The 23,028-nt window shown below is 37.5% G+C and overlaps 1 long non-coding RNA gene across 1 annotated transcript; it reads right to left on the bottom strand.

The window, feature by feature from the left end:
* Positions 1-3,119: 3,119 nt before the first annotated feature.
* On the bottom strand, positions 3,120-21,810 carry LOC120219035. Its single transcript, XR_005525277.1, has 4 exons — positions 21,798-21,810; positions 10,063-10,066; positions 3,370-3,441; positions 3,120-3,206 (listed from the first exon to the last, which is right to left on the bottom strand). It is a non-coding gene; the product is annotated as an uncharacterized LOC120219035 (long non-coding RNA).
* Positions 21,811-23,028: the final 1,218 nt, after the last annotated feature.

The raw sequence follows: 23,028 nt of genomic DNA, 5'->3' as shown, positions 1-23,028 counted from the left end.
CAGGTCGGATTCGGATCCACAATTTCCAGGTCCAAATCGGGTTCAGATCAACACCAGTTCTGACTCGAATCGGTTTCGGATCGCCACAGTGCAGGTCGAAAACAGTTTTGACTCGAGTAGGTTTCAGTCAGTTTTACAGGTCGGATCATCTTTTTACAGCCATTTTAGCATTTCCGCAAGCAGAAAGCTGACCATAGATCATCAGGATTGAAATAACATTTCCAAGCCTATTGATTAAATAAGCACAAATTCCCCAGTTTTAAAAGAATTTGGCCCGTTATAGAATTCATTCTGTTACCTGGACCATGTTAGGAATGACGGGTGACATATGCAACTTCAACCGTCTATGTCTTTAAAAAGGCTACATGTCATGCCATCAATATGGTTCACTAACATCTTGCGGAAGATTACTACTGGTCAGAAAATTTTGAATTCTCAAGCAGGTTCAAATCTCCAATCTTGGAAAATAACCAAGCTAAAGTTGTATTGATTTGCAAATAAAGTATGCAGGAACCCAAAACAAATTCCAAGGCTCAGCTTTTGAAATCCAAATTCAACTATCAAACATAAGCAAACAGTTCAAAGTAAAACCTTAAAGAGAGGGGGGAAAGAGGCAGTATGACATGACACCACCCCAATACTACCTAACGTGAAAAAAGTATAACATACCTTTTCCAAATACTGGCGTTAAATTGACCCATGGATTTCGCCCACTTCCATAATTATGAAGATTTAAAGCAATAATTGCTCTCACACTAAAACAACACAACATAATGTTAAGAGAATGATGAAATCGCATGCCATAGCAAGGGCAGAAATCTTCTAACCATCTATCTTAGAGCAGTTGTGTCAGCATGTACAAATCAAATTGATACTTGGTTAAATCATAACAACTTTTAAATAGTCATCACTCGTTTTCGTAGAGTTTGACACAAATTTATTTTTTAGTTGGATCACTTTAATTATTGTATATTTATGCCGTCAAGTGACTGATCAAATACATAATAAATTAAATACATAGAAATGCACCTTTTAGGGACTGGAACCATCTCCCAAAATCCCCTGCAGTTAGAAACAATTTTTAAATATGTTCACTTCGTAAAGAATGGTCGTTCACCACCAAATACCATTCAAAGATGGCAAGACACTTTCTCCATGGGATTCGGGGATCACTTCTTCCCAGCTAATGGACCGAAAGGAAATAAATGGTGTAACTGACATACACGTATGTACAGGGATGGGGCTATTAAGATTTCGGATAAGTCTGTGCTCCTCAATTTTTATCTAATGACAATTTTAATCGAATATTTTATAATAATTTTTTTTAAATTTTGAGTTAACACTTATTAAGTTTTCATTAACTTTAAATAGATTATTTGACTCTTATTGTCTGATCCTAACTTCATCTATGCTTATAACCATATTATAAACATCAACAGATTTATCAATTTTAGAATATTAAGTCAAAAATATGAGGTAAAAGGCTGAAGAGACTGTCAAGGTACTATGACTTCTGTACTTCTCAAGGCACAAGAGTGAAAAACAAGGAAACATTTGCCTGAGCGAAGCAAGGTGCTGATATAATACAAATATAAAGGGAAAATAGCACCCTTTACATTTTTGTATAAGACACCCTCAAGGTACTAGAACATGTGTAGTCTCGAGGCACACTAAGCCTTGCCTATGCACCAAGGCCTCTGCCCTGGCTACACTGTCTTGGGAATAATCAAAACTTAACTAAGATGCTTGTTATAAATGCACACGCACACCCACACCCACACCCCAACATGAAGAGCAATATACATATTGTTATTACACAAAAAATAGATATGTCCATATAGGATGAGATGATAGGTAAAATCTATAATATCTAACCTTAAACTTGGATCACTTGTGCATGGTGTAAGAAACCAACCCTGAGTGCAACTGTAACCGGAGTAGACGATCTACCAAAAGGATGAACCAATTACAATTTAATATTAGTTTTAGCAACAACAAAAAAAGAAATCAGTGACTGAGGTAGATAAACTAATAATTTGAATTTCGAATGCCAATCCCCAAACTACAATCTAACTTAAATTTAGTGAGATAATAATTAAATTTTGCACCTAACAGAAATCATGGGAGATAAATTATAGTGAGATAATTACATTTTGCATCTAACAGAAATCATTGAGAACATACACAATTTCATTTCTGTTTGTTTGCCAAAGTACACAATTTCCTTATGGTCCCAAATTTGTTACTGAATTACCACAAATTAAGAAGTAGAGACATTCAATCAGACAAGCTTTGTTTTGCGCCAACAATGTGCCTAATCAAATGAATGCTCCTAGTGCTATGGCACGGCACCTTAATATCAAGAAAATGCTCCTAAATTAAATTTACGTCTAGCTTTTCATGCATCCCTCGTTCCTTTTCAAAGAATTATAGAGCAGAAAATCTTTAAATATGGATATTGAGACTGAAGTGCTAAATATTTAACCACAAAAAGAATATATTGGGGAAGAATAAGACATTGCCAAGGGTTTTATAAATTATAGATTCATTTCACTTGTAGCGTTTCATCATCCTTGTCAAAGGAGTATGCATCAATAAATCTTTAAAATATACATCACCATTGAAGTGCAAGTATTATCATTTAGAAAGAACATATTGACAGGCCCGTCTTAGAAAACATGTGGGCCATGTGTACTTTATTATAATGAGGTCCCTAAAATAAATTATAATAAGGTCGAATCGTAAACTATCAAATTTAAGAATATTGAAACTATGATTGATAAATAAGATTTTTTCGTTAAACATCATAAATTTGATAATTTTTTAGAAATAATTGATCACAATTGAATTGTTGAGATAATAAGGGAGAAAATTAGAAGTTTTTTTGTTAAATCTTAGCAAGAAAAAATAATTTTTTCTAAGTTAATACATATTTTTCAAAGTATGGGCCTCCTAGATTTTGGATCATGTGACGTATCACATTCTACACTTGTCAATGGGCAGACTTGTATATTGGGGACAATCAATTCAAATCCTCCAACTATGCCATCCTTAGTCATACTATGATCTGGATACCTAATCTTCTGCAGATGGCAGTCAAATACGTTAAAGAAATCCAAAATACCTTGTTTGCAATAGGACCGTGCGCAAGATAAGGTTTCTCATTACTAAATGATGGAATCCATAAGCAACTTGTGCATCCATTCCTGAATGTAAAATGGGGGATAAAAAAGAAGCAAACCGAGTCGTAATAAAAGTTAGTTCATCCATTAAACTTCTTGGAAGAAAGTACAGGTCCCTACTAAGGGAAAATTTCCATACCTGAAATGAAAATAATCAAGAGCTAGAAGTTAAACAATCACACTACACCTATGCTAAAATAATTATAGAATACTCCATAGCCGTTCACTTTGTCGGTAACATCCTCTCAATCTCCAAAGTCTGCAGCCACAAACAGATTTTTTTAACTTAACAATAACGGATTTTTTTAATATTGTTACGGATAAGGCACCTAAATGATAATATTAGAAACGTTAGACACCTAAATTGATTTAAAAAGTATAAGCACATAAATGAGAAAAGATAATTTGGTCACTTACTTTTATGTTAAGCCATTTTTTAAATAAATATCATTACGGGGATTGGATATTTCAAAAACTTTCAAATCTTAAAAGTAGGAATTAATAATTACTTTTAAAGTATAATTAAATTCATAAACATATGAAATCATAAAATTTATACTTGGTTTAAATCAGCAAGTCATTTTTCATAGAATGATAAACGAATGAATGAAGAATAATGTTTATTTTTTTAAATTATTTTCTTATAGAAAAATGGTAACTGTTTTTTGTTTTAAAGTTTATTTCGCCAACCTTCTAAATTTCACCTTTAAAGAATCGTGGCTGTTTCATTTTTTATTTATTTTTTACATGAAACGTTTGGGACATATGGTTGGACATAGCATGATTAATTATGGGATGATGATAAGTTTTCATGTGTTTAGGTATTACTTAAGGTTAGTTTAAGGTTCACTTATGCTATGCATGACCCGAATTGTGTTTTTGCGTTAGACATTTCCTACTCTACTTTTTACTAATTTAAGTACTATATAAAAGAATTGTTATAGCATAATTTAGTGGTATCAATGATTAAAGTGAGTTATTTTTAAAAAAACACGGAATCAAGTAGTTATTGCGGGTGTGCATGCATTGTCAATGACTAAGAAAAACTCTAAACATATATATACTAACTTATAATCACCCTAGATTATTCAAAAAAATAATTATTATTAAGTTTGATGAAGTTTCCTTGAACTGCTAGTACCAAATTTTCCTTTTAGACTTTGAAAATGCAATATACTGATGTAGACACACTTTTTGTGACTGAAATGAACATATATTTATATATATATGTTATATATATATGGTATAAATATTATTATAAACATGTTTTACATCTTGTATCAGGCCCAACCACGCCTAATGGTCCAGACCCACAATAGGTTAGGGTTTTCAGAAACCCTAGCTCACTCCACTCTTGTCCCAGCCGCCAACCATGGGAATCGTTGGATCAAGGTGTGATCCAACGGTCCACAACACGCAAAGGTTTCCAGAAACCCTAGCTTTCCATTCGGTTCTCATCTGCGCCGCGTCACCAAGACTCCAGGGGTATCACGCCGCTACCAGCTCTCCTTTCACACATTCAACGCCGAGTTTCAAGGCACTCCATCCCTCATACAACAACCGCAACAACGTGGATGTTTGGGACACCGAAAAAATAGCAAATAAGGCATTAATTTAGTTCGAGTAGGACTCAGAAATCAAGCTAAAAATAGTTTATTTTTTAGTATAAATACATGTAATCAGTTTATTTGTACACTTGGAGTTCATACAAAATAAAAGAAGAAACTTTCGAGCAAAATCATGAGCACTATCAAGGCAAAGCATAAACGTTTTTGAGATTTTGAAAGCAACAGAAGGTAAAGTTTGTACCTTTTTTTTGTTTTGAGGCTTGCATGCGTTCGTTTCGTTGTTCTTGACTCAGAAAACCACCAGAAACAAACGTTTTGGCCGATGAACGAAGTGAGGCCTTTTATTTTTTCGAAACCTATTTCCTAGATCCGCATTTTTCGAGCCAATTTTTTGAGAAACCACTTGGATTTCTGGACTGAGGGAAGAGAGTGGTCTTTAAAAAAGACGGGTTTTGTGGTGGACCACCGTCGATGAGAGGTGGCGAGGCGGTGGCCACCATTTTCAGGCGACGACGCACGACTCTTGTTCTTGAATCTTAAGAACACTTGAGAGAATTTTTAAGCCAAGGGGGGAGTGTTTTCGTGGGAGGAGGAAGGAAATGAGAAATTAGAAAAGATATTTGGTTTTATAGTAGACCCATCAGAAGCCTAACCCGACCCGTGATCTCGTCTGACCCGCGTGTTTTTAACAAGAAGAGGGGGTTCGTATTTTGGTCCCCCAGTTTTCAAAGTGTTTAATTTAGCCCCCAATTAATTTTAAAACCCAATTCAATTCTAATTTGGCCCCAATTTTATTTCTTTCATAACGGTCCTTATGTATTATTTCTATTTATTTATTCTTTTGATTTCTTATTAAATATATATATATATATATATATATATATATATATATATTATTTTTATTCTAATATTATTTTAATTTTAATTTTTTTTAAATATATATATATATATTATATATATATTTTAAACTATTATATTATTATTATTTTACTATTAACGTATATAAATATATTTTCTCTTTTGTCACTATTATATTTATGTATATTCTTTATTGATTTTTTTTTTACCTTTTTTTAAACATATGTATATATATTTTTTCTCTCTCCATCTTATTTATTAATGTGGATCTTTAAAGTTTATTAAATGTACTTATATATATTTTTTTCTCGTATATATATAATGTATTCATTATCTTTCTTTTAATGTACCATAACTTATTATCATACATATTGTTTCATTTTATTTTTTTTTTTTGTTTTGTTTTTTTGTTTTTTTTTAGTATTAGCTTTTGTTTATGTTTCATATTTTCTATTCTTTTTTTTACTTTGTTACGTTTTTACTCATGTTACTTTATTTAGTTTTGCTTTATTTTATGTCTTATCATTATTTCTCGTTTCTGTTTGTTCTCATATTTACACGTTTTTAACTTAATTTAATTTTGTACTACACTATGAATCTAACATCACTATCTTTTTAAAGGCACATTTTCAAATCAATCTAAGGTAAGTCGTTGGGATCGTTATTTTACCTTTAAATTTAAAGTTATGTTTTTCTTAACTAAAGACACTGGAAATTATATAGTACCGAAAGGGCAGTTCAAGGATGCTAACCCTTCCTTGACTGTAACCGACTCCTGAATCTGACATATCACTGGTAAGACGCAGATCAGGTAAGATGGTGTCCGATCTACCTAAATAACGTTTTAAAACGATCGGTGGCGACTCCAATTCATTTAATCCAAGTCGAAACCCAATTTTTGGGTGCAACCGAAAGACGGTTCCGACAGATTGGCGACTCCGCTGGGGATACAGGTAAGTGAGTCAGGCTAAGGTAATTTCCAGTTGTCTTTTTAACGAAAAGGGTAAGTTTAAATTTTAAGGTAACATTTTGATCCTTTTACTTAATTTTGATTATATTTTCGAGTAAATAGTTGTACTAATCATTTTCTAATGATTTCAGCCTTCAAAGTTTTTTTCACTTAAGGCTCTAAACCTGAGCTCCAAACCCTGTTTTAAGTGGGGGTGAAAGCGACGCATTTGTGTGAATTTATTCACCGCATATGCCTAGCAAGTAGCCTTCGGGATTCATATATCTTATGTCTTCGTGTGAATTTATTATTCGCATAGACATAAGGGAATGTGTCCTCTCGAGTTTAACTTAGTCCACACAAGCCTGTGATGGGTTTAAGACTAAGGGTGGCACCGGCGAGGAGATCTCGAGTACCGTTTTTTTAGAAGCTGAACCGGGAGATTGTGGAGAATTAGAGCCTACCCTGAAACCACATTCCAAAACTAGATATTTTTACCTAACCATGTTTTTTTTCTTTCCCTTTGTCATTTTATATTTATTTATTTATTTATTTTTATTGTACTAACTTTTTGCCTGTGTTTGTATTTTAGCATTTGCATCATAACACGAGACCATTGATCCTTAAAAAGCGTTTATTAGACATAAAATAATCTGAACAAATGGATAAAGGTGTTTTAATACAAGAGATTAAAAACTCTGAGGTACGACTATGGTCCGAGAAGAGAAGGAAAAAGGGAGACAGTCTTCAAAGAAGCTATATGTCAGAGCTGGTCAGCTATGCCTCTATCAGCCTAAAACAGAATGACGTGCAGGAGCTTCGAGACATCTGGGATAGTTGGAAGAATGATCAGAAATAGAAATTCAGCCAACGGTATGGTGACATTGCACTTTTGCTTCATATCAAGACCGATGAGCCCTTAATCAGAGCCTTGGTTCAATTCTGGAACCGGGATACAGTTGCTTACTTTAATCAGGAGGACATGGTGCCCCACCATTGAAGAATACATTACATGTTACACTGTGAAAGTATCAGACTAGAGAGGGCCTACCTTAAACACATTAAAAGTCAGCCTTTCAAGAATGCACTAGCCAAAGTTGTCGGGGTTGACGAAAAATGGGTAACTGACCGGGCTCAATGTAAAGCCAATGAGGAAGGAATTGCTTGGCTTCATATCAAGCAACTGATGAAGAACCATCCCGATGAGTAGAAGGCAATAGACCTATTTGCACTGGGTCTGATTATATTCCCGAAGACTTTGGGTTACATTGATGCTGTAGTATAGAGCTGTCGAACAACTTCCAAGACGAGAACCCAGCACTGACCATCTTAGCCGATACCTTTCGGTCTCTTAATCATTGTCGAAGATCTGGTGGAGGAAGGTTTAGGTGATTCAGCTCCTTCAAGTCTGGATTCACAGCCAACTTCTGGAACTAACGGGGTCGTCTACCGCCGATTAGCACCACTATTCACCTTTGGGAGAGTTCATCACAATGAAATGGATGAAGGTTCTTCAAAGGAAAAGGGATGAAAGGTTTTACACATCTTCAGGATCGGGATATTACCTGGAGAGCCCCTGGTTATCTCGGTGACATTCTTTTCCGTTGTAGGGATTCTGATACTATAACTTACTTGGACTTTGGGGTGCAGTTGGGAATGCTCGTTGTTGGCACTGAGAGACAGTATGGGGCACGTCAGTTGTCCCCGCAACATAAGGACTAATTAAATCGAGTTGTGGTATAGCGGGACAGTTATAAGAAGATGATCAAGAAACAGCCGATTCATGAAAGCAAGTATTTCGGATGGATGTTGTAGCTGCCAGAGACATGCTTACTCGGAATATGTGGAGTGGCGAATATTGAGAAAGAATGATAACATCCGGTGCAGACTGCGAAGACACCCGAACTATGGAGGAACATCTCAGGTCTGTCCCTTTGGACTTGAGATAGTCAGGGCCAGAGTTTGAAGCTGTGAATAACGAGCTTAAGAAGAGGATTAAGGAACTTGAAGCTGAATTATCAATGGAAGCTAGATGCCGACTCTCAGAAAGGTAAGTAGACAAACTAGAAAAGGAACAGAAAAAGAGTCCGTTTGAGCTTGAAGACTTAAGAAAATGCTATCAAGATAAGGGTCAAGGATAACTCCAAGTTAAAAGTAACCTCTGAATACTGGAAAGACAAAGTTCATAGTCTGAAAGGAAATTCGAGGGGCCCGATGAAAGTGCTTGGAAGGAACAACTGAAGACTGCTCAAAGGTGCTTGGCAGACAGTCAACATCAGAACCAACGCTTGAGAATCCGGGTGGCGACTTAGAGAAACATGAAAAGGATGACAAGACAATAGTGAGTTAGAAGCTGTTGAGATGGGTTCAAAAGGCAAGCGAACGAGCTTCAGATAGTGTCATTTGATGGAGGTTTACAGTGGCGTTTCCGTGGGAGCAACACAACGAAGGGTAAGGGCCAGAGATGAACCATCCGAGATTTCCTGGAACAAGTACAGAAGCTCGTCATTCCGGCCTGCAATGGAAGCAGGAGTGGTTCGACAAGGCATTCAACCAGTGATAGATGAAGGCAGAAGACTTGTCAACCTACTAGAAGCTGTTAGGGGTATAGAGGATTTAGTCCGAATGTCCTTAATTGTTTATGTCTCTTAAAAGATAAAACATTTTTGTCTGAATAAGGATTATTTATAATAATGTACATTTTTTTGGATCAATGCCTCAAATTGCATACATCATGCATTGCATTTATTGCATTTTATATTTTCATGTTTGTTTTTATTTTATATTTCCATGTTTTACATTCGTATTAACTAACAGAACATGTCTCAGACACCAAGCGTACCACCGCAAGCATTAGATACGCACACCCATCCGCCGCCAAAGGGAAAGCTGCATCAGTGGCAAATTTACAGACTTCTGCGGTGAAACATGACAGTCATCCGAACAACTGCCCTATCCCGGATTTTGACGAGGAGGATAAGGCAAGGAATATGGAAGAAAAGATCAGGATGTTAGAAGACCAAATGAATATGGTCCAAGGAGACCATGATTATTATGATGTGGATGCAATGGAACCAAGTCTGGTTCCCGATTTGGTTCTTCCACCAAAATTTAAGGTTCCTGAGTTTGAGAAGTTCGTCTGGAACAGCTGCCCTTCAGCCCATATCACTATGTTCTGTCAGAAGAAGACAGGGTACGGGGGAAATGACCAACTCTTAATCCATTGCTTTCAGGAGAGCTTGTCCGGTTCAGCTATCCGGTGGTACAACCAGCTCAACCGAACTCATATCAAGATATGGAAAGACTTAGCCAAGTCTTTCTCAGAGCATTACAAACATATCAAAGATATGAGACCAGACCGAGTTATGCTGCAAAGCTTGGAAAAGAAGCATAACGAAAGTTTCTGATAGTACGCACAGAGATGGAGGGATTTATCTGTGCAAGTTCATCCACCATTGGATGAAAAAGAAACTAGAAAGTTATTTTTTACAAACCCTGAAGGCACCTTACTTTGGGCATTTGGTAGCAATCACGTCGGGAAGTTTCTCAGATTTAGTCATGGCCGGTGAGATGGTTGAACTGGCCATAAAACAAGGAAAGATTGAAGGAGGTGACTTTAGTAGAAAGCTTCCCGTGAAGAACAAAGACCGCGAGATTAACAATGTCAATACCTACAACGCTAGCAAAGATGTTACGATCTTAAAAACAACTGTAGCTGTACCATCTGGTACTTCTAACCAATCTCAGAGAGAACCAATGAGGGAAAGGGAAAGGGAGCAGTTCAATCCCATTCCCATGACATATAAAGAGTTATATCAACAACTCTTCGACACTCACGCAATATCACCCTACCCAATGGATCCGATAAAGCCCCCATATCCGAAATGGTTTAACGAGAACACCCACTGTGAATATCATGGAGGTGTGCCCAGAATCCCTTGCCTAATCATCAGGAGACAGGAATTAACGCAATCACCACCGAGAATGGCAAGAAAAACAAAACTCGTGTTTCGGAAGTTATTAAAGCTCCTTTGGCTTGGGTATGGAGCCAAATGATAAAGGTGGGGCTTCTTACACCCCATTCACGGGCAACAAGGATAGGAAATGGTGACTATTGTTGTTACCACAATGAAGAGGGGCATAATGTGCAAGAATGCCCAGAGTTCATATCGTTAGTCCAGCTCATGATGGACCGGAAAGAGCTGGAATTTTACGAGGAAATTCAAGATTCTTTGGAAGAAGATGTTTGCACTACCGAAGAATCATCCGACAAGAGGTATGGCAGGGGTGGTCCTCTGATAATTACCCCTAAAGTGAAGATGACAACAACAACACAAGTCAGGGTGATTATCACAGCACCTCGGCCTTTTCAATACAAGGATAATCGACAAGTGCCATGGAAGTACGAATGCCAAGTGAGTACTCCTAAAGGATGTGATGGCAAAGTGGGACAAAGACCACTTGAGCCATTCAAAGAAGATGTGTTAGCTGTCAACGAACCCATAAAGGAGGAAGAAGCTAAAGATTTCCTCAAGATCTTGAAGCACAGCGAGTACAACATTGTAGAACAACTCCACAACTTACCTACGCGTACTTCAATGCTAGCACTATTTTTAAACTCAGAGGCACACTGAGAAGCATTATTGAAAGTCCTTAATCAAACATTCGTGCCACATGACATACCAGTCAGTAAAATGGATCGACTGGTAAACAATATTCAAGATGATAATCTTATCTCGTTTTCAGATTATGAGATTCCATCCGGAGGAAGAGGCCGAACAAAGGCATTACACATTACCACCTACTGTAAGGGGCACACTTTACCAAGTGTCTTAATCGACAACGGATCAGCCTTGAACGTGATGCCTTTGGTTACATTGAAGATGCTACCAATAGATACCTCTCATATGAGAGCCTGTCAGAACGTGGTCCGAGCATTTGACGGGACCAAACGAGAGGTTATGGGTAAGATCGAGGTATCGTTGACCATTGGACCAGCCACCTATGATGTTGAATTCCTTGTGATTGATATTATGTCGTCCTATAGTTGTCTTTTGGGAAGGCCATGGATTCATTAAGCAGGTGCAGTACCCTCCACGCTGCACCAAAAAGTTAAATTTGTTATCGACGGGGCCTTGGTAATTATCAACGCTGAAGAAGATATCGTGGCAAGTGTGACCACGGAGCCCCCATACATCGAAAATAGATGAGGAAGCGGTGGAGTGCTCATTCCGCTTCTTGGAATTTGTGAATGTCATATTCGTGACAGAGGGAAAGAAGATTCCTAAACCCCGACTCTCCAAATACACAAAGATGGAGATCAAGCAAACCTTAGGCCGAGGTGCTAAAATCGAAAGAGGGTTTGGGAAACAGCTACAAGGAAGGATTAATCCAGTCCTTCCCATTTCAAAGCTAGATCGGTTTGGGCTCGGTTTTCAGCCCAGTTATCAGGAAAAGAGGAAAGAGATCCAAAATAGTCGGGAGAGGAGATTAGCAAAGTTGACTGGAAGTGAATTACAATGGAAGCCTATGACATTCCCGCCTCTTTACAAAACATTCAAATCAGGTGGTTATTTGTTTGAAACCACCATATCCGAGTTAGAAGCGACTCTGAAAGATCTGGATATCAATGTCGTGACCACAAAAGATGTTGACAACGGAGATAGATCCGGTATATGCCCTCTGCTACCTAGGTTCGTGCCTAGCAGATGGTCGGTGGAAGAACTACCTGTGGTTTACAAGAGTATTTCAGAGTAATATTCGAACTACCCCTATTTGCCTATACCCGGGGCAATAGGTGATCTTTTTTAAGGGTGAATAAACATTTGTTTTAATTTCAATAAAGGATGCATTTTTTTCTATATCCATGGCAAACAAATTTTCTTTTATTTCTTTTTGAATTCATTGTCTATTTTCTTCATTTCAGCACTTCATTTCCATTTCTCTTTCAAATTTAATTCTTTGACAGTTTCGTGTGGGATATTTCCTCTCACACACCCATACCCTTCTTTGTTCCTTCAGGACCCCAGATAATGATAATGTAGGCACTGATGATCTTGATCCGAAAGTGGATTTTGAATCAGCCATTTGTCTCGGGGAATTTGATGAATGCGACACTGAAAAGGAGTGTAACTTGCCTACCAAATTGTTGAGGATGATAGAAAGAGATGAGAAGCAAATTCTACCACATGAGGAAGCGATAGAAATCTTGAATTTGGGCACTGAAGATGACAGAAAAAAGGTTAAAATCGGCACAACTTTCTCGACTGAAGCAAGACAGAACCTAATAGTCTTACTTCATGAGTATAGAGATGTGTTCGCCTGGTCATATCAGGACATGTCGGGACTAGGCACAGATATGGTAGTTCATAAACTGCCAATTAAGCCAGAATGCAAACCTGTGCAACAGAAACTAAGAATGATGCAACCAGAAATGCTCCTTAAGATAAAAAAGAAGTCAAGAAGTAATTTGGTGCCGTTTTTCTTCAAGTGGCCAAGTATCCGGAGTGGGTGGCCAACATAGTGCGAGTTCTGAAAAATGACGGGAAGGTTCGCATGTACGTCGATTACCGTGATCTTAACAAGGTGAGCCCTAAAGATAACTTTCCTCTACCTCACATTGACACGTTGGTAGACAATACAGCCGGAACGCTTTCTTTTCATTCATGGATGGATTTTCAGGATATAACCAGATCAAGATGCATCCTGAAGACATGGAGAAGACCACGTTCATCACAATGTGGGGAACCTTCTGCTACAAGGTGATGTCATTCGGACTAAAGAATGATGGGGCAACATATCAAAGAGTTATGGTGACCCTGTTCCACAATATGATGCACAAAGAGATAGAAGTTTATGTCGACGACATGATTGTCAAGGCATAAACCGAGAATGAACATGTCGATAATCTAAGGAAGCTCTTCCAGAGATTGAGGAAGTTCCAACTAAGATTGAACCCTAGCAAGTGGACTTTCGGGGTAACATCCGGGAAACTATTAGGCTTTATAGTCAGCAGGAAAGACATCGAGGTTGATCCTGATAAAGTTAAAGCTATCCAAAATCTGCCTCCCCCACGAACAAAGAAGGAGGTTCGAGGTTTTCTGGGCAGATTGAACTATATAGCACGGTTCATATCCCAGTTAACTGACAAGTGTGACCCAATCTTCTGTCTTCTCCTAAAGAACAATCCAAGAGTATGGGATGAAAATGTCAGATTGCATTCGAGATAGTAAAGAAGTATTTATCTCACTCTCATGTCCTGATGTCCCTTATTCCGAGTAAACCTCTATTCTTGTATCTCTCCATATTCGAGAACTCCATGGGGTGTGTCCTAGGACAGTATGATGAATCCGGGAAGAAGGAAAGAGTCATCTACTATTTAAGCAATAAGTTCACCGATTGCGAGGTCAGATATCCTCCTATCGAGAAGGTCTGTTGTGCTTTAGTCTGGGCTACAAAAAGACTCCGACAATAAATGTTGTACCACACTACTTGGCTAATTTCCAAGTTAGATCCCCTGAAATACATGATGAGTGTACCTGCTTTATCTGGAAGGTTAGCCCGATGGCAGATGCTCTTGTCGGAATTTGACATTGAGTACGTGAGCCAGAAAGCAATCAAAGGAAGTGTCATATCGGAGTTCTTGGACAGCAGAACCGATGAGAATTATGAGCCTTTGGACTTTGACTTCCCAGACGAAGACTTGATGGCTATCTCCTTAGAAGAAGCAGGGACTTCAACGGACAGTTCCTGGAGAATGCATTTCGATGGTACGTCAAATGCATTATAACATGGCATCGGGGCTATCCTAATTTCTCCAGAAAGGAGTCACTACCCATTTACTAGTAGGCTCAACTTTGATTGCCCCAATAACATGGCAGAGTATGAAGCATATGTCTTGGGAATCTGAGTTGTACTGGGGCAAAGCATAAAGACGTTACGAATATATGGAGATTCAGCATTAGTAATCTATCAGCTCCGCGGAGAGTGGGAAACCAAGGATGTAAAGCTGTTAGAGTACCAAAAACTAGTACTGAATCTGCTCGAAGAGTTCGACGAAGTCACCTTGTTAGGATTTTTGGAAACTCGAATCGACAATCGGAACGGTTTGCAAAGAGGGGTCGGAACGGTTTTGTGTTTAGGGAGTAAGGATATTGAAAGATAGAAAATTGCACAGCGATTTATAATGGTTCGACTTTCTCAATCAAAGTCTACGTCCACTACCTTAGCTCTTCACCAAGGATTTTCCAACAAATTCACTAATTTGTTTTCTTTTGAGGATAAAGAGTAACCTTACAAACTCCCTAGTTTTTCCGGGCTAAACTAGAACCTTTCCCTAGCTTTTACACGGGATTAGCTAGAACATTTTCCCTTTATAAAAGGATAAGAAATGTAAACAAGAAAACCTCTCTAAGGTAGGTGTTTACAAGATTGAGCTCACAAGAACAAAATATATACAAGAGAAAGATGAAATAAGAATGTAAAACTCTTCTTTTGTGTTTGATTGCTTGGATAGTTGTTCTATTGCTTCTTCAAGTGTCCTTAGGTTGTATTTATAGCTTGGAATGTGTTTGAAGTCGTATATAGCCGTTGGGGATGTTTTGGAGCCGTTTGGAGATGAGAAACAATTAATAAAACAGCTTGGAGCGTGGGGGGAATCGGTACTCCCTCATGGGGAATCGGTTCCCTAAGTGCAATCTGTTTTCTACCATTAGACAGGGGGGAATCGGTACCTCCTTAGGGGGGAATCGGTACCCCCTTGGGGGGGAATCGGTACCCCTGGACAATCTGATTTTTCTTGAAACCCTTTAAAAAGAAAATATTTTTGGCTCGATTAAGGCTCGAAATACTTTGTAAAATTGTTTTAAAATAGTTTAAGTATAAAACACAATTTTACACTTTAGTAAGGATTAAAATGAACTTTGAAAGACATTGAGTAATATTTTGATATTCGAATAATTACATCAAATATACTTAGAAAATCTTTTGTAAAATCTTAAAATTCATTTAACTTAATTTATTATATCGAAACATCAAAATGTTTTCAACAATCTCCCCCTTTTTGATATAACAAAACATTTGAGTAATTTTAAGATTTTGAAATAAAGTTTGAAATTATTCCCCCTTACTTTAACACTTATCCCCTTTAACACCTTAACACTTTTCCCCCTTTTTGTTAAATAAAAAAGACTCTAATTTGAAGTTCAAATAACTTTGGAGAGTAAGTAGTAAATTTGACACTTAAAAATCATTTGAAAAAATCAAAGCTCCCCCTCAATAAATGCATTCCAAATAAAATTTTGCTTTTAGGATCTTGACACTTAAACAAAATTGAATTTCAACAAAGAATAACAAACATGTTAGTAGCATATGAAATTCAATATATCCAAGACTAAAATACTTTATGCAATACCAATTGTTGAATTTAAGATCATATGCATAAAGTTTTCTAAAAATGTTATGCATTTGAAAATTTTTGATATCAATTATTAGAGAGATGTCATTTTTATTTAAACCACATGCATAAATATTCAAATTTAGGTCAATTTTTTTTAAATATTTATAAAATCAAAGTATTTGAAAAGTTAATATCAATTGTTAGAGAGATATCATTTGCATTAAAACAATTTTTGACCAAAATTTTATTATGATGAACTAAAAATTCTGAAAAATCATTAAAACTTTAAAATGTTCATCATAATCATCTTTTCAACATACATGAGATTAAAACAATGATGCATAATCATTTAAAACCAAAACTCGTGCATGCTTAAAATCAAATGAGCAACCAAATAATCCAAAATTAAAAGTATGAAGCTTAGAGGTTACTCATTCTTTTTTCATGTGTGGCTAGAGCATCTTGAATATCATCATTTTCATCGCAATAGCTTCCAGACACCTACAAGAGACATTTAAGTAGATTTTGGTATCCAAATTGCTTTGGATCCTTGAACGTTAGTTACAATGCCCCTTGTTCCTTTTGGAACCCATACTTGCCTAATTTTAAAACGTTTTCCTTTCTTCAAAGGACAAGTATGTTCCATATGACCATGATAATGACAATGTGAGCATTTTGTCATATTTAAACATAATAGGTTGTTTTTAGAAATTAATTTTTTTCTTTTGTTAAGCTTTCAAACTTAACACCTAACTCAAAATTTTCTTTTTCTAAATCATTTATTTTGATTTTTGAAATCTCTAAATCATTTTTCAAAATTTCATTTTGATTTTCAAAATCAACTTTTGCTTTCAAAATCAAATTATCTTTATTTTTTAGTTTTGAAATTAATTTCGTATATTTGGAATTCATGGTCTCAAATCCCAAATACAACCTATTATAAGCATCTTGTAACTCATCAAAAGTAAATGAATTAAATTCATTTGAGTTAGAAGATACCTTGAATTCTTCTTAAGTGGTCATAAGGCATAGGTTGACTACTTCATCTTCATCATTGAAATCATCTTCGTCACTCCAAGATGCAACAAATGCCTTCTTCCCCTTTTTCTTTAGAAGAGGACATTCATACATGACATGCCCCTTTCTTTGATAATCGAAACATACCGGGGGACTCTTCTTCTTGGTTGATTCATGTTTCACTTCCTTGGAAATCATGAATCTCTTGAGTTCCTTCAAGAGCTTGACCATCTCTTCTTTTTGTTCATCATCGTCTTCATCCACCTTATCACTTGAATCTTGATAGCTTTCATTGATGCCTACGTCCTCATTTTTCTTCATCTTCTTCTTGTTTTTCTTCTCTTCCCTTTCTTCATCTTCATTCACCATCATCTCATGAGTGAGAAGGGAACCAATTAGCTCGTCGAGAGTGAGAGACTTTAGGTTTCTTGCTTCGATAATGACCATCTTCTTTGATTGCCACTCCTTTGAAAGAGAGTAAATCATCTTCCTCACAAGCTTCTCATTTGGGAATACTTCTCCATATCCCTTGAGACCGTTGACAATCATGGAAAATCTATCCGTCATAGTTTTGATGTCTTCATCGGGTTTCATCTTGAAGTTCTCGTAGCTATGGTTGAGAAGACTTTTCTTTGATTCCCTCACTTCATCGGTTCTTTCATGAGTGACTTGGAGCTTATCCCAAATCCCTTTGGCATTGGAACAAGATGAGACTCTTCCATATTCATTTGGGCCTAAAGCACAAAATAGAATATGTATAGCCTTAGAATTAAGCTGAAAATTTTTCTGCTCTTCTCTACTCCAATCGTTGTACTTGCCCGGTGGAGAGGAGTAACCGTCCATGATTGAGTACCAAGCTCCTAGATTGTATGATTGAATGAAGTACATCATCTTATTCTTCCAATGTGCATAATTTGCTCCATTGAAGAAGGGTGGCTTGTTGACCGGTTGTGAATCCATAATAGGATATTTTTCAAGATAATAAGCACCGGAGGAAAAAGTCATTTCTTTGTCGGTTGCGTCGGGAATTGGTAGAGCTTCCTCTAGGATCGTCTCAAGGTGATTAAACCTTTTTAACGAGTTAGGCTCTGATGCCAATTGTTGGGATTTTCGGAAGCTCGAATCGATAACCAGAACGGTTTGTAAAGAGGGGTCGGAATGGTTTTGTGTTTAGTGAGTGAGGAGATTGAAAGATAGAGAATTACACAGCGATTTATAGTGGTTCAACTTTCTCAATCAAAGTCTACGTCCACTACCTTAGCTCTTCACCAAGGATTTTCCAATAAATTCACTAATTTGTTTTCTTTTGAGGATAAAGAGTAACCTTACAAACTCCCTAGTTTTTCCGGACTAAACTAGAACCTTTCCCTAGCTTTTACACGGGATTAGCTAGAACATTTCCCCTTTACAAAATGATAAGAAATGTAAACAAGAAAACCTCTCTAAGGTAGGTGTTTACAAGATTGAGCTCACAAGAACAAAATATATACAAGAGAAAGATGAAATAAGAATGAAAAACTCTTCTCTTGTGTTTGATTGCTTGGATAGTTGTTCTATTGCTTTTTCAAGTGTCCTTAGGTTGTATTTATAGCTTGGAATGTGTTTGAAGTCGTATATAGCCGTTGGGGATGTTTTGGAGCCGTTTGGAGATGAGAAACAATTAATAAAATAGCTTGGAGCGTGGGGGGAATCGGTACCCCCTCATGGGGAATTTGTTCCCTAAGTGCAATCTATTTTCGACCATTAGACAGGGGGGAATCGGTACCCCTTGGGGGGAATCTGTACCCCTGGACAATCTGATTTTTCTTGAAACCCTTTAAAAAAATATATTTTTTGCTCGATTAAGGCTCGAAATACTTTGTAAAATTGTTTTAAAATAGTTTAAGTATAAAACACAATTTTACACTTTAGTAAGGATTAAAATGAACTTTGAAAGACTTGGAGTAATATTTTGATATTTGAATAATTACATCAAATATACTTAGAAAATCTTTTGTAAAATCTTAAAATTCATTTAAATTAATTTGTTATATCGAAACATCAAAATGTTTTCAACATACCTTCCACTATGTGCCAAGAGAAGAAAATCAAATGGCTGACGCTTTAGCTACCTTGGCAGCCGCATTCAAGGCTGGCGATGAGGCTGAAATGATGCCAATCGACATGCAGACGTATGAGTACCTGACTCATTGTTACCAAATTGAAGAAGTGAAAGACATTAAGCCTTGGTACTACGACATTTTACAGTATATCAAGCATCGGAGTTATCCAGAAGAAGCCACCGAAACTGATAAGAGAACCCTTAGAAGGATGACAGCTAGATACGTCCTTGATGGAGAGGTTTTATACAAGAAAAGCCATAATCAAGTCATGTTAAGGTGCGTCGATGCTGAAGAGGCAAAGATGATAGTAGAAGAAGTACATGATGGAGTTTGTGGAGAACATGCAAATGGACACATGATGTCAAGACAAATAATGAGATGCAGGTACTTTTGGTCCACACTAGAAAGTGATTGCATCAACTATGCTAGAAGATATCATAAATGTCAGATTTACGGAGATAAAATCAATGTTCCACCTCATCCACCTCATGTAATGACATCACCATGGCCTTTCTCTGTATGGGGCATGGACGTCATCGGGCAAATTCATCCGAAGGCTTCGAATGGTCACCGTTTTATTCTTGTGGCAATTGATTACTTCACGAAATGGGTAGAGGTTGCATCATATGCCAGTGTCACTCAATCCACTATTTGCAAGTTTCTGAAAAAAGAATCATTTGTCGGTATGGTCTACCCGAAAGGATCATCACCGATAATGCTACAAACTTGAACAACAAAATGATGAATGCTACTTGTGAGCAATTCAACATAAAGCATCACAATTCTACTGCTTACAGACCAAAGATGAACGGAGCAGTAGAAGCAGCAAACAAAAACATTAAGAAGATAGTGGAGAAAACGACTGAAACTTACAAAGACTAGCATGAGAAGTTGCCTTTTGCTTTGTTCGCCTATCGAACCTCAGTACGAACCTCGATCCATTTTCATTAGCTTATAGAATGGAAGCAGTGCTACCCATTGAAGTAGAGATTCCTTCACTTCGGGTCTTGACAGAAGTCAAACTGGATGATGCAGAATGGGTACAATCCAGATATGATCAACTTAATCTGATAGATGAAAAGAGACTGAAAGCCATTCATCATGGTCAAAACTATCAGAAACGAATGATCCGAGCACATGACAAAAAGGTGCGCCCGAGAATATTCCGCGAAGGAGATCTGGTGCTAAAAGGAATTTGACAAGTCCAGAAAGATTTCCAAGGAAAATGGATGCCAAATTGGGAATGACCTTATGTCGTGAAAAAGGTCTTCTCTCGAGGAGCCCTTATCCTGGCTGAAATGGGCGGACCTGAACTGCCACATCCCATCAACTTGGATGCAGTCAAAAAGTACTTCGCTTAGGATAGAAACCCAAGAGGGCGTCCTAAGTTTAAAAAAAAGAAAAAGGAAAAGGAAAAAAATAAAAAAATCGTTTAGGGTAAAAACCCGAAAGGGCGCCCTAAATTGTAAAAAAGAAAAGTAAAAGAGAAAAAAGAGAAAGAAAAGAAAATAAGATGGGTTCAAGATGAAAACCCGCAAAGGGCATCTTGCAACCAAGGATGGGTCCAAGTTGAAAACCCGAAAGGGCGATTTGGATGTCAGTTCAAGAAATCCAGACAGTGGAAGCATCCCGGCATCTGAATCTCCAGCAAACTCAATAAGTCGGAGAAGGGTTGCACTCTCCAGAATGTTGTCGCATTCTCAAAGATCCCTTGGCAAAGGTTGTGTTCAAAGTCACTTGACGGCTTTTCAGCTCAGAAGTTCTCACATTATCGGGATCTCATACTTCATCATGTATTCATTTTCCAAAATGTTTGTCATGTATTATTTGTTCCTTTTCTCCCTTATGAATAAAGACAATCTTTTTCTCTAAATCAATTCCTTTTGAGCATCTTGAATTACACTCAATGATTTATCTACTTATGCAAAAGATAATCGCATATTACTGTACAAAGATTCATTGAAAAGTACAGGTACTCGGAAGCCGATCAAGGCTCATGCATATACTTGAGATGGTCGAGAAGTATTTCCCGGATCAAGAGTAAAAAAAACAAAATATGCAAATCATATTTCAACATTTTAAGAATTTAAGACCAAGGATCAGAATTTCAGGATTCCCGAATCAAGATTCCAGACAGGCAATCGGAGATCGAGATTTCTCTCCAGAGCCCCAAGATAACATATGTTGCATATGCCTTTTAGGCACACCTAAGAGCATTGCATTCATAGCATCATATATATTCATAACTTTTTCAGGTTTCAGCTAGAGTCAATTTCAACTTCGCAGCGAAGGATATTGAACTCGAAGCGACACAATTTGCTCGAGAGTAGATTTCAACTCCACGACGAAGAATATCTAACTCAAAGCCAAACTTCACAATAAAATGGACATCCACGGTTTCAACTTCACGGCGAAGGGAATCGTGTTTACCCGCAACATACAATACTTAGATTTCAACTTCATGGCGAAGGATATTCAAGTCAAGGCTCAACTTCACGACGAAGGGGCCATCCACGATTTCAACTCCACGACGGAGGATATCGTGCCATTTGAGTCTCAACTTCACGACGAAGGGGCTTCCCAATTTCATAACCAATTTCAACTTCACAACGAATGATATTGGACCCAAGATAACACAAGCTCAACTTCACGACGAAGGGGCGACTGATTGTCAACAAACAACTTTCAGAGTCAGTTTCAACTTCACAACGAAGGATATTGGACTCAAGACAACACAAGCTCAACTTCACGGCGAAGGGGCGGCTGACTGTCAACAAACAATTCCCCAATTTCAGATCCAATTTCAACTTCACATCGAAGGATATTGGACCCAAGACAGCACAAGCTCAACTTCACGGCGAAGGGGCGGCTGACTGTCAACAAACAATTTTCCAGTTCCAGAACCAATTTCAACTTCGCGACGAAAGATATTGGACTCGGAGCAATACGACTTACTTGGATTTCAACTTCACGAAGAAGGATATCCAATTCTCATGCTCAACTTCACAATGAAAGGGCCACCCACGGTTTTAACTTCACAACGAAGGGAATCGTGCACACAAGCAGCATCCATCTCTAGATTGGATTTTAACTTCACGACGAAGGATATTCAACTTAAAGAATGAGTGTCTGTCAATAAACTTTCTAGTTTCAGAGTCAATTTTAACTTCACGGCGGAGGATGTTGGCCTCGAAACAACGCATCTTACATTGGATTTCAACTTCACGATGAAGGATAACCAATTCTCAGGGTCAACTTTACGACGAAGAGGCCGTATACAATTCCAACTTCACCAATAGATTGACCCAACTTCACGACGAGTGAGTCATCTATGACACACCAATACCGAAGTCTTCAGGACAAGTTTTTCACCTCCACGACGAAGTATCGTGTGCTACAAGACGGTTCAGAGGCCACTTACCAAGGGTTTTGAGTATGATTTCAACTTCACGACGAATGATATCGCGCTCAGAAGTTTCCAGTTTAACCCGACCTCACGACGAGGGAGTAATTTTGTGATTTAATCCAATTATCGGATTTTAACTCTACATAGGATATTCTATGGGATTTGACCCCTATAGGGATGATACGTTTATGGTAAATGAAAAGTGTGTCTTTTAATCTTTGTCCTATCCCCGTTACACGACTATGGGCAAAGAGGGGCAGCTGTAGACACATTTTTTGTGACTGAAATGAACATATTTTATATATATATATATATATATATATATATATATATATATTGTATAAATATATTATAAACATGTTTTACATCTTGTATCAGGCCCAACCACGCCTAATGGTCCAGACCCACAACAGGTTAGGGTTTTCAAAAACCCTAGCTCACTCCACTCTTGTTCCAGCCGCCAACCATGGGAACCGTTGGATCAAGGTGTGATCCAACAGTCCACAACACGCAAAGGTTTCCAAAAACCCTAGTTTTCCATTCGGTTCT

The sequence above is a fragment of the Hibiscus syriacus genome, unplaced genomic scaffold, assembly GCF_006381635.1.
Source record: "Hibiscus syriacus cultivar Baekdansim isolate YM2019G1 unplaced genomic scaffold, ASM638163v2 tig00110202_pilon, whole genome shotgun sequence".
Classification (NCBI taxonomy): domain Eukaryota; kingdom Viridiplantae; phylum Streptophyta; class Magnoliopsida; order Malvales; family Malvaceae; genus Hibiscus; species Hibiscus syriacus.
The sequence above is the reverse complement of the archived record's forward strand: the minus strand, read 5'-3'. Positions and strand labels throughout refer to the sequence as shown.